The sequence below is a fragment of the Cryptotermes secundus genome, unplaced genomic scaffold, assembly GCF_002891405.2.
Source record: "Cryptotermes secundus unplaced genomic scaffold, Csec_1.0 scaffold511, whole genome shotgun sequence".
Taxonomy (NCBI): Eukaryota; Metazoa; Arthropoda; class Insecta; order Blattodea; family Kalotermitidae; genus Cryptotermes; species Cryptotermes secundus.
The window spans coordinates 2,189,270-2,201,120 of NW_019727101.1; the positions used below are offsets into that span (position 1 = coordinate 2,189,270).

The window sequence follows — 11,851 nt, forward strand, 5'->3', positions numbered from 1 at the left end:
AAAAAATAAAATAAATTTATGATTTCTTTATTAAAACCTTCACAACACAAAAATATTAAGGCCAGTGCCTAGTTTGGCTCTGCTATATGTTTCGGCTATAAATAGACATCATCAAGCAAATACATGGCTAACATATATACACCACTGAACTGCAGTACTAATAAAATTGGATACAATAATATTAATTATATTAAAATACTTGGCGTAAAAATAAAATAAATTAGATTATATTAAACAAAAGTTTTAATATAAAACAAGAATAACATTCTTCGAGTGATGTTTTACATCATCGAGTCAGTCATTGGATTTTGTGATTTTTTTGTGTTCTCACGGACAAATTTGAGTATTCTATATATTGTATATATATACTGAATTATTTTGTAGGCTCGTGACGTAGATATAGTAATATTAATGTTAATTATTTAGTCGGTGCCTCACCTTACAAAGTACTGTCCGTTCTGTAGGGAATGTAAACAACGACTATGAATACAACCAGTGCTTTAATACTAACTGCAAAAATATTAATACTGTGTAGAATATGACATACAGTCCTAAATAAAACATAACACACCTATACCTATCATGCACTTGTAACACGGCAAAATGCTAAAAATTCAATTATGTCATTACACGCTCCATAAATTGGACAAAGACTTAAATAACAGAATTCTGTGATTGTTATTGAATGTGAATGGGTTTAAGAAGGGCTCTGAACACTAAACCAATGAGAGAAACGCATGTTATATATTATAAAATGGTGGTTCTTTCAATTTTGCTATATACGTCGTAAATTGAGTTTTGGACGATTGAACAAAGGCAATACAGCAGTACAGTAGGGATGAGACAGTTAAGCAGAGTTAAGGCTAGTCTAGAATATACCACATTAAGAATGAACATATGAGGAAATAAACGAAAATACAGTCAGTATAAAATAAAGTTAATAAATATAACTATGATTGGATGGAATTCTTGGTGAAAAATGCTGTAGTATAATCCGAAGGATCCATAGGCTGTGGAAGACCTTGAAGGAGGTAAATGCATATGTGAAGTTGCGTTAGCTTTCAGTGCTTATACCGTGTCATGAAGAAGAATATAGAATTAATTCATCACTTCACAATGAATTTCAGCTGAAGAATTTCATTTATGGATATAGGCCTATGTAACTTCTGCCTGTTTGGAAGAAAAAATGTAGGAGTTGAATTCATTTCAGTACATAGATTATGGACATGCATTAAAATAAATATGCAGAATTCATTAAAACACGCAGATATTAGAGATAATTAGGCCTACTTAACAAAAAAATCTGCCTTAAATTTAATGAGAAAAAAATTTAAAATAAATTTTTAAGCATAGTAAAATAACACTGGGTAAGAGGAGAAGTAACACTGCAAGCATAAGTTACTCAAAACAAAATATTTAAATTTATGTACTAGTGTTTGAAACATTAGATGATTACGTAGTGTTATCACCTACATATAAAAACATTCGAAACTGGTTAAATAAATATGAAATATCTAGTTATTTGCATCATCCGTAATAGAGGAAAGAATAAGATAGCAACCTAACTACTGTTGCAAAAAACTTCTTAACGCGAACCGCTATTTGTAATAGGCAGAAAGTTATTTTTGGAGGTTATGTTCCCGAACAACCAAAGAATTGCAAAGATTAGAGTCGTCATCTTTATGGTTTGCATACCGTGGTCTGATAATCGTGTAAACTGGGTCGTCAGCATAGCATACGAGTGCCTTAAAAAAAATAGATACTAATGTATGACTATTGTTCACTTATTATGCGAAGATGTACGATATATGTTTCGACCTTTTCTAGGTAAACATCGGGGAAATTACAGGAGAAACTAAGTTTTTGATATGTGTTGTCTTAATGTGGATCCAGTTTTCTCCGAGTACTTCGGTTTCCCCTGCCAATCTTCATTCCACCAATTGTTCCACAATCACCCTCACCTATCATCTGGGGCTGGTACAATAGGCCAGAAGTTACCGCAGTACAAGGGACTTAGTCCCACCCCCTAGTAATAGCAAAAAATGTGGATCCATACTTTATTACCTGTTATTATTATTATTAGTAGTAGCAGTATCATTATTATTATAGCGAATACACATAATGGAGAATGTAAACTAATAATATAGGCAAAATCTGGTGATATTCTGTTGTTCTCTAAAATTAAGAATTAAAAATTAGAAATATTTAAATCCTATTATATCGGGAATTTTATTATTTAGATTTAGTAAACATATTAATGTAATGTGCCTTAAAATTAGTTAAAAAGTTATTGAAAATGTGATTAAATATGTTTTAAATTAAATAAGTCCTCGAATTATATGCTTAGTTCTGAGTTTATTACTCAAAGTAATCTTGAAATTTAAGCTAAGACTAAAAAGAGTTTACTGTTGCCGTTGTTAGTGCTTATTGGTAAATCATAGGCCGATGTGCCGTGTGCGGGTCCTTTTCTAACTTATGTCTTGTAGATTTTATAACCAATTGTCATGTAGATGGTTATCTTAGTATTTGCTCGTGTATCCCTTGTAGGTAGTTTATAAGTGTAGAGTTTAGGTGTTTAATGTTTATTTTGTGTACATGAAGGTGTCCCCCTTTGTTATGGTATTGTTCACATAGCGGCACAGTTATCTTGAAGATGTTTCCATCTTGTGCTGATGGCCAAATTTACATCATTATAATAGTCGATTTTGAGTCCTCAAACAAAATATGTAAAGATCGCTTTATTCTATGCCCATTCAGGACTATTGTGGTATAAAAAACTAGTATAAAAATTGAAAAAATTCTTAAAATTGTTAGAATTTAGTGAAAACTTCTACAAGATACGCACTAGAATAGAGCATTAGGCGAACTGACAAGGTGATGTTAAGTTACTTTGTTTCCGTCTTTGTTCGGGAGGAATTTCGGATTGACGAGTGCGCTTTCAGGTGGCATACCGAGACCAGAGTATGCGGCTTCATTATAAAAGCTTTATGAGCGAAATTTAGTAATACGAATCTTCGTATGCGAATGAACTTTATTTAATTAATGTGTTTGTGTTGGAAAGTGATTTAATTACATAAAATTTAGCAAGAATGACGAAGAATATAATATTCTATGATGTGACGCTTTGTAGTCTAGTTGTTTACCGAAGTTTCGGAGGAACATTTCGACTTCATATTTTTTGTGTCGAAATATAAGCGGAGAAAATAAGTAAGTAGCAATTCTAGTCGCCAACCCTGAAGATGGAGGCAGTTCATTTTTCTGAAACTTCATTTAATTTATGTTTATCTCTATATGGTGACATCGGAGAAGACAGTAGGCCTAATGTACATTGTCACTGACGTGAGAATTTTGTATTCGGTAAGGGTATTCTGAAAATAAATAATCTACATAAGGAGAATACAAAGAAATTAAATTAAATTTTCGGAAAATATAAAAAATTTAAATTAAGCTAAAGGAAAATTATTGCTCTTAATCTTTGGTTTATGTATACCTGCTTCAATTGATTTTGAGTTTAATTTAAATACTTAAAATATTCCTATAAACTAAGTGACATGAAACCATGAATTTTAACGTGTTATTGGGTGCGATGTTGGTCCACTGTGTTGTCATAGGCGTGTAGTCTTTTACGAATATACCGACGTTTCGGAGGAACATACTATTCACGAAAAAATACAGCCTTGAAAATCAGGGAACATAGGCATATTTCGGAAATTTGTATCCGAATGTAATAAAACTTATAGGATTTTAAACAATACACTTTAACCTTGAAGATGGAGTAAAATGTTACTCCAAAGCATTGGTATCCAAATACAAGATTGCACGGTGTCACAACCCAGGCGATTGAATTTAGTATATACTCGTGTATTTACCCCGTCAATTGTTTGTTCAGTGTCGTTAGATTTCAGGCTCTCACGGCTGTGAATTTGAGTTGTAACGGCGTGTAATTCGGAAAGAACTCGACGTTTCGGGGGAAAACATCGCTTCAAATTTCAGGGTCTAAATTTAAGCTAAAAAAACTGCAAACTCAACTGTTTCTTGCCTTTCTTTCTCTTCAACAATAAAGATGTAGGCGATATGTTCCTCCGAAGCGTCGCTCTGTCTCCAAATTTCACGACGTTACAACTCAGGAGTTCGTACGCTTCTTGTTTGGTATTGATTCACTCAGATATTAACCACAAAGTATGCAAGTGACCATCAAGCTGGCCCAAGCCGTAACGCTTTTGAATCGTATTGAGGAGATATTCGGTTTGAATGTCGTCATGAGCGCCAGCTAGCCTAAATGAGGTTTACGTGGTTTTCAGCAGGCCCTCCAGGCAAAAATATGAATATTACTTCAATTAGGCAACATCCGCTTCCTTTCAAATCCTTCAAATTCATCATTCATCCCATTATTCAAAGCTGTACAGTTCACATACTGATTTCGCCGAGAAACAAAGCGTCATTTAAGGTAAAATATATATAAAATTGTTCGTGTGCATAATTAACTAAGTACCATGCCATGAAGACATATGTGGGAGTGGAGGTATAACTCCACACATTTTTACCTTGGCACTGGATAGAAGTTAGTGGTCACGCCTCGGCCGCTTTACCGCCAGGGAAAGTGCTCCCGGGGCTCACTGGATATGAGGCTGGGTGGGCCCCAGGGCCGGTCTGAAGCATGTAATAAAATAAAAAATTTGGTTAGGCCTTGCTGTTGGATTGTCCCTTTGTAGGCATATTAAATATAGTCTAGCAGTTACGAATAAGACCATAAGATGGCAGGAGCCGAAGATAAGCTTTTTCTTAGCGTATAAAATTATTCTATCAAGTTCAATGCAGATAAAATATAAGCAGTTATCCTGTGCTTAGTTAACCAACACGGCGTCATGAAGAATGGAGGAATGGAAGTGTACCTCCATACATTCACATCCCGGTTTCTTTACACTGGTGAAATATTCCCGACTACTCACTGGATAGGAGCCTGTGTGGGTCCCGAAATTGTTCTGGTCGTTGGTCTATAGGTTAGTCACTATACCGACCGAGATATCCCGGCTTATTGTAAACTTAACTTTAATTTTTCAGAAATTTTCAAAATATAAATGTCAAAATTCAGTCGAAATTCTCATCTTTTTACATGAGCTTTCAATAATTCAGCGTGTTTCTCCCATATTTCTTTTCACCCCTAAACGTTAAAGAATGACGCATAGGGGCCAGAAAATTCCCTATATGCCCCAAGAATAACACGCACAGGTAGTCGTAAACCTTCTTCCTTATGTAGTATGTTGTATGCTACTCTTCATATCTACATAAAAATATAATCTACACATAATACAGACAAAATTTCTGGGAACAACTAATCGCCTATTTTCTTTTTGATAAGATTCAGACCGTCTTGAAACGAAAGAATTTTTTTTGGGGGGGGGTCACAGACACACAGACAACTAGGTGATTTTATGTGTAATAATAAATAATTTAGGAAATATACAGACAAAGAAACAAAATAAGGAATGTGGGTTAACAATAAACTGATCGCTGATTCGTAATCTACCACAAAACTTACATTTATGCAAAGTAGCTCAACAATTCGTTGCTATGGTAACCCGAAATCGCGTGTTTTTCTAGCTAGTTAGGGTCATATTAATTTTTATATGCCTATGTATAGAGCATATTATTTAAGAAGCTTTAATAACTTCCATTTGAAATTACAGTGCAGTGTGCTCGACTACTCGATGCTGTTCTTAACGCGAGCAGGTGAAATCGGACACGCGTGTCGGGGCCGTCACACCTGCGGGTTCACTCTCGGAGGTAAACCGGTTCACTGACCGGTGAGTTGCCGCGTAAGATGCGGTCACGGAACAGAGCTGTTTCTACTTAAGTTATCTCATGTAGGAGTTAAGTGTACATAGACGTATTTCCCAACAGTGTACACGAAAATTATATTTTCTGTTAAGAAGTGTAAAGGAAATGCCCTTATCCACGTAGGTCTATTACACAATTCTACAATATATTATGTATATATATATAATAACGAAATGTCCGTCTGTCTGTCTTCTCTCCACCACTCTCAGCCCTACCTTCTTTCATACTGCACATATCAGAGAAACATAAAAGCAAAATATTCGTGTTAGAGAGATAAAAATGAAAAAAACAAATATTGGTTTTGTTGTCACATGTGTGGTTTCGAGTAAAAGATGGTTCCTCTTCTTATTCTGTCGTCTAAAAGAAAAACACCAGGACATTGATGACATAGATTATGTAAATTTTATATATTTTATAGTAACCATGGTAACGAAATAAGTTTGTATTAAATTATGGTGTGTACTACTACGTGTTAACTTATGTGAAATTATAAGTACATATAAGTCATTATAGCGAGAAATACAGTTTTATTTACATGCATCGGTCCAGAAAGCCACAAAAATAAAGTTTATGAAGGCCACGTGTGTTGTGTGTGTGCGAATCCTAGAGATGTTGTGGGTAAATAACAACCAGGAACAACAAGAATATTTCCGAAAGATTGCAGATTTTCTGCATGGGCGCAAGAGAGCAAAATATTTGAGTAAGCGACGACCGTCATCCATACACACCTAACTTTGAAGTCAAATAGGTAATGCTCCTACTTCATATTCTGCAGGTCGCGTGTTCAAATCTGGGCGCAGAAGCCTGTTATCCTCAATTTGAAATGTTCGTAGTATTCCTCAGTCGCTCCACGGAATTTCCAGAAAAGTGTCTGGAATTGTGCCACAGTTGCTTCATTCAACATCCTTTGCAAATTATTGTTCATCAGCAGACCATCGTAGGATGCGCGTTAAGTGGTTAGCATGGTAGTAAATCACCAGACACGTGATCGAGAGATGTAGGATTTTAATCTCGGCAAAGATATGGTATATGTTGACATTATTGTATCGGTTTTCCTCAGTCCCTCTACACAAATGCCACGAAAGTAATTAGATTAAACCATCAACACTTCCTTACGATTTCTTTTCAGTTCAATATTTATTGATCACTCTTCTACTTTTCACTATGTAATATAGATTTTGACAGCGTCGTGAGGAAACCAACTCACCATTAGACACAATATAACCTGAGCTACTGAAAGTGTCGTTAAACAAGCCTGATTCATAAAGCAAGTTATCGAAAAAAACCTGAAGTGTCGTTTGCAGATATTTCATAAAACAGGCCTGTGTTAAGGAGGCTATTTGACAAATGTAGTATGGCCCTCTCGAGAAGTTAGCAGTAATGTTCCATATTCAAGAAACTTTGAATCAGGATCTTTTGCCCGAATATCTCGATTTTTCTCAGTTCCTCCACGCATAATTTTCTGAGATTCTGATGCCGTACCTCAGCATTGGTCAAGGTCGATTTCTCATGCAAAATTTCTGCTCCATATTTCATATCTTTATATTTCCATTTTCGTTTGAGGTCCTCGAAGTGATCTATATTATGCGCTATGACGCTGTGCAGTCCCATAGAATCTTTGTGAGGCTTCAATGGAATGCGCAGCCTCCATCTTCAGGCCAAAACAAGTTGTTTGTTTTTTTTTATTTGCTAGATTAGCTTATCTTGGACCGTCAAGATTGAGGCAGTAAGTCAGAAAAGTCGATGAAATTCTACCGGACTACACGGTATTACATCCAAGAATATACTACTCTCAATTCTACCATTTTATCCTATAACTAATAGAATAAATATATGTGTTCAGCAAGACCTAAATATATTTATAATAAGACTATAAATTTTATAAATCAGATTTTTCAAAACAGAAATACGTACTTATCGTATATTTTCTCATACTCTTATTTAATTCACCTGCATGTTCTTAGTTTATAGAGTAAGAGATCTCTTGGAATAGAACTCATATATTAAGAGGATCTACAATATTTGCGTCTATTAAACATATCTAATAAGTAGGCCTATTAGAATTTGAAGAAATATTGGTTCCATAAGTTGGACATGTTTCAGTCTACGTAACTATTGAGCGATATTTCTTTATAGAAAACTAAATTTACAGATTTACTTTAAATTTCTTATAGGAACCTCAACCTATAATAGTGAATTATAAGCACACCCTATTTTATCATTATTTTTGTTGCTACTATTTTAAAAATATATGCTAAAATTTTCATAAGTAATACGAATTAATTTTTATTCTCTATTCAATTATTTTCTCACAAGAAATTTTAACATTTTCTTTCCTTTCTACTAAGGGGTTTAACTTATTAGTTTGAGGGTCTGGAAGTTGGTAATTTTATTTAAAAAATTAGTTTTATATTCTGAAATTTTACGAAATTCCCTCTGTTTATTAGGGGTAAATTACTCAGTAGGCCCTCGATTCAAATTCTGACCGGGGTTCTGGCTATTCTGAATGAATTCTTCTTTCTATCTGTTCTCGTCTCTACAAGTAAGTCCCAGGTTTATGTCTCGGTTAGGCCATGTTCACCATTCTACGCTATAGGCGAGTATTCTATACACTGAGAGAGTAGGAAATTAGCCCCATTTAATAGAACTGTGGGTCCCAGTATTTATTTGCCAGTGAAATTTATAGGCCTACATAATAATTTGTTTTTCTATAACAGAGGAAATATTCACATAATAATCTCTATATAAAAAAACATTTCATACACAGAAAAATGAATTAGCTAAATACAATCCTGTAATTATCTTACCTTCAAATATTCTGACAATATTTAGGCTTCTTAGTATTATTATGCCGTAAATAACATAGCTCAATATTTTCATAGAATTTTACAGTTGTTTTTTTTTTCCTGAAATTACAATACTCAGCTCACATAATATGTTTGTCTGTTTACAGCTGTAATGAATGGCCTCTGCGAATCGAATAGTGCCTATTTGTGGTTGATGTAGCACCTGGAGAAAAAGAGGCTTCATATTTTCTCGTAAACGAAACATTTCTGGTGAGTCAAAATTTTTAACTTTATTTCATTATTTGTATAGAATATCTAACTCAGTTTCTATGTCTGCATATAATAGGGCTTATATCTATTGGTTTTACAACCTGAACAGTCGTAAATTACTAATCCAATTTAGATTTGTTACTAATTTTTTATTCTGAGTTTAAATTCTATAAAATTGACACAATGATTGAATTATTTGTAGTTATAGATAATTTACGACGTTGAATATATAGAATTTGGTATAAATTTCTTAATTCAGCTTTCTAAACATGAATAAAATTAGAGGCTAAATTAAGGTATAACTTCCGGTTCGAGTTAGGCCTATGCACATAACGTAAATATTTGTTAAATAAGTAGGATAATTTTATTTACAAAAAAAATATATATAGGCCTACTAGCAGTAATAGGCGTATGTTTATAAATCTTATTATCATTAAAATAGTCAGTTGGTGTAAATGAATTATGTAAATGACGTGACTTTCTGACGTTGTATGTAATATATTAATATTTTAACATTTGGCGAAACTGCAGCCTTATGCAAGTAATCACAAATTTCACAAGTAGGGGAAATGTGTATGTTGCGATAGGTATGACTAAATTCTTCATCATGAATAATAACGAAAATGCACCAGAATTATCTAAAAATTTTAAATATCGTAACCTCTCATTGTAATAATAAATTTTACTGGTAATCATGAACAGTTACTGGTTAATGTTTATAAGTACCGATGTCCTTTTGTAAATGTATTAAAACCCATATTTCTGTTGTCAATGGGCAAAATCCTTCCTTATTCAGAGGTTGATAAGATGCTCTATTAAGATTGCCAGAATTATTCATGCAAATTTAAAGAATTGGATTATAAATTTCTGTTTACTCTAGTTACCAATAGGCGTTGGTAATTATGAATAACAGCCGGCAAGAAGGTAAAAACGTAACAGTTATTATTAACACTAGTTTTACCATAATTACGGTTGTTGTTTTTTTGGTAATTATATTCTATATAATTATTCTATAATTCTATATAATTACCACTTACTTAGTTTTACTGTAAATAGAATAAAACATTGAAGGCTGATAGGTTAGGATATATCAGGTTAAATTCGATAATTCAGAAATCTTGTAACCATGACAGCAGAAATAGGCCTGTAAGAGACGAGCGAATGACTGAATTTTTCAATACTTCAGCTGAAATTACAATTACAATTTAATAAAAGACGTATTTCTGGTATAATAATTATACATGCCTGCTTGTAGACCAATTTTTTAAAGTGATTTCTTTTTTTGTGGTACGATGCTTTAAGTAAGAAAATTAGTAAATAGACCAATTTTATCCATGGTTAATTATGACATTTTTTCATTATTGAGCCATGAATAAAGAATTTTTATGATAAATACTGGAGCATTAGCTTAGACATATATTATGACAAATTTAGAGTTTTGTCCACTCTAAAAATAAGCCTATATTACGAAACTGGTTAAGTAAAACCTTCTAATATTTTTCTGAGGGTAATATGATGTTTTGATAATTCATTAATTCAAATAATTACAAACTGACATAAAGAACATATTCTTTATATTTTAGATTTATAACTATTTCTAAGCAGATATATTAAGGTACTATATAGGCCTAACAGGAAGTTTATTGCTTAATAATTTTTCTATAATTTTTGCCTGAAGAAAATATCTATCATAAATAAAATAGTGATTTTAATTAATTCAATTTTGGATCTATGTTCACGAAATAATATAAGACCTAAACTGCTTGTAATTTTTAGGTCAATTTTTACTTAAATAATCATTATTTTATCAATTATTTTGATTAAAAATTAATGATTATTTAAAAAGTAATTAATAACATGTAAGCTTAGTAATAAATTCAAATTTTTGTATTTATTTCTTATATTGATATCAAAATTCATCTAATGATATGGGCCTATGAATGTACTTTCATCTTCGGTACCCAAGTCCCTTACGTCCTGATAAATTGATGAGTTATAAACAGCAGCATGTCGTTTCGTGAATACAGCGGGATGAACCCTTACGAGTGTTACAGAAAGAAACAAAAACGATATGACAGAACCTTACATAACGTGAATCATAAAATTTATAAAAAAATAGAGAATAAACAAGAACAAACATAGTGAGAGCATAAGTTCTGACAGAATTCTAGCAGGTTCTTAAAATATCAACCAAAAGAAAATAAATTTTTAAAGATCTCCGAAATAAGAGAAGTTTTTTTTTCGAAATATCAGTAACATCTCTTAAGAGGCCTAACTATTTAGAGGATGGTGATGATGATGATGATGATGATGATGATGATGATGATGACTCGAATGGCTGAAATTTATTAAATGGAGTGAATATAATGTAAGTTGTGAAGTATCTGCCGCATATAATCAATTAAGCAAATAGACATAACGTACTGAATAGTCTGATTGGTTTCAGTAGCCTATTGCCAAGAAATTTGTTTCCAAAATCTTGGATATCAATGTACTACAGAGCTATTTGTCCGAGATATACATTATTATGTAGCTCTACTTAAAATGTTAAGTTAGGACATTATCAGTTATACGAAGCCTAAATATATACTAAATTCTATGAAAATGCTTTGTAATTATTTTCCGTAAAAACACGCCCAGTACCATTAATGTCTGTTGATATAGGCTGCAGGCCTAAGTGAGGATTCAACGGTCGATGCACTAATGAAAAATGGCCCAGTTCTCATATGTACACAGCAGAGGATCTATCCTGAATAACGTTTATATAAATAAATATATTCCCCTGAAAATAGTTCGCAGATGTGATAGCAACGCAGCAAACGATTATTCCTGAATAGTATTCATACAAATAAATAAATAAATAAAAGTAGACCCCTAAAAACAATCTGAAGTTGCCATACCAAAACATCACACGATTATTTTTGAATACTAGTCACATAAATAAATAAATAAATAAA

The 11,851-nt window shown here is 32.8% G+C and overlaps 1 protein-coding gene across 3 annotated transcripts in view; it reads left to right on the forward strand.

Annotated features, from left to right (window-relative positions):
• Window positions 1-8,888, forward strand: part of LOC111864420 — a 724,828-nt gene extending 715,940 nt beyond the window's left edge. For 2 of the 3 annotated variants that reach the window (XR_004513019.1, XR_004513021.1), the window contains one exon: window positions 8,792-8,888. The gene's annotated coding sequence lies outside the window, so the exon portion shown is untranslated. Of the gene's footprint in view, window positions 1-5,687; window positions 5,785-8,791 lie in introns of all 3 variants that reach the window. The other variant, XR_004513020.1, reaches the window with a different exon arrangement.
• The last annotated feature ends 2,963 nt before the right edge of the window (window positions 8,889-11,851 follow it).